A 1890-nucleotide genomic window follows, 5' to 3' on the forward strand; every position below is an offset into this window, starting at 1 on the left:
TTATTTCCTTCACATCTGAAAGGAGGGTGTTCCACAGGGTAGGCGCCACTACCGAGAAGGCCCTCTGTCTGGTTCCCTGTAACCTTACTTCTCACAATGAGGGAACCGCCAGAAGGCCCTCGGCGCTGGATCTCAGTGTCCGGGCTGAACCGGGAGTTGTAGTGCAGCAACATTTGCTAGGCACCAGCTTGGCAAAGGCTGTACTTAAAGCATAGGCTGTTGCAGACTGCACTGCGGTCCAATTCGTCAGCTTCACTTCATTGCAGTGCCACAAGATCTTTGTTCATTTTGGAGGGTAAATCATTTCTTCCCATTCTAGCTAGAAACAACTCATTTGATAAAGTTTAGAAATCGGGGACTTTTTTGTCAAGTGAAGCAGGGATTTCCCCTCCCAGAATGCATTTTGCATTTTTCCTCACAGCAATTCAGATTTATTTTTAATGTTTCTTCCATCACTGACAATGAGGTGGTGAGACATCCCTAAAATACTAGAATTCTCCATAGATGGGATATGTAGCTATGATCTTTTGACTCCCACTCCTTTTCTTCCCATGAAATAATTCTTCTGCTTTCATGCTTTCCTTCCAGCATTCAGTCCCTCTGGGCAAAAAAGGAAAAAGAAAATGTGCTACATTACATGGATCCAAATCTCTGCACAAGCGTTCTGGGGTTGGGATAGGAGAGTGTGATATTTATGTTAATTTTCTTGTGTGACTGCTGTCCTATGTATGTAAAATGGGCTGTATTCAGAGGTGAATTCCCAGATGCCCAAACATGCTAATCCCTGAGGGATAAATTGCTGTCTTCTCTATTTGTATCTGAATCCACTGCCCCTCCCTTTTAACACAATTCCATTGTCAACCTATTATTTGAACCCTTCTAACATCTTATGCAAAGTAACATCTTAACAATATCCTGCTAGGTGGGAAAAATGTATAGGGAGCAACATATTTGCCCATTGCTTCCACACAAAATAATAATACTGATGCAGGTTATTAGCAAGCCTTGAGTGACTTACCCCCACGTCATGATTTGCATCCGCTGGGGCCCCCACTTGCCTAGTGCATAGTGCAATTTATCCACCATTCTTCTGAGCCCTTCCAAACCCTTTATGTGTGGATGCACTCTAATTAGTCCCAGATTCACCAGATGGAAACCTCTTGAGCAACAGCCTTCTCTGAAAGGGAACAATTATTCTGTCTCCTGCTCATTGTCAGAATAAGCAACAAATGGGACTAGTCATCAGACAACATCACTCCCCACTTGGCATGGCTGTTCTTTTGCATATCCAGTAAAACCAAGACATGAGATGCTTGGAGTGGGACTTATGCTCTCCAACTTAGGAGGGGGGAAAGGAGTAGAGGATTGCAACAAGCCAGTTACAAATCACAGATGGCAGATGTTCAGTTCAGTCCCCTTTGGCTGTCAGCCGTGGCAGATTCAGAGCTGTTGCAGAGTATTAATGTGCTGCACCCGAGTACTTAGCTTTGGGAAATCCTGACTGTCTGTTCTCATTCACTCTCCTGTAGCCATCTTAATTCCTTTTCAAGGTTGCCTTTTGGCTCTCCACTTGAAGTTCAGCACTCAAAGGAATATCAGCACCAAGCAACCTTGTTCTGGATCCTCAAACCTACTTATTTTAGTTGAACTCAATAGATTTCAGTTGGTCCTCTCTGGACTGCATGGTTTCAGGACTGAAGACTTTGGTCTTGTCCACAAGTTACCAGCATCACACAGAAACCTATACCTTGATCAGTTAGATCATGCATGACAGATGACATCTGAACGATGTAACATATGACCCAATAGTTCTAGGATGAGAATTGGAGGGAAATTGTTCATTAAAAAAAAAGAACACAAAAAGAAAGAAAAATGCACTTTCCCACACCT

The sequence above is a fragment of the Podarcis erhardii genome (genome assembly GCF_964252035.2).
Source record: "Podarcis erhardii genome assembly, chromosome: 6".
NCBI lineage: Eukaryota > Metazoa > Chordata > Lepidosauria > Squamata > Lacertidae > Podarcis > Podarcis erhardii.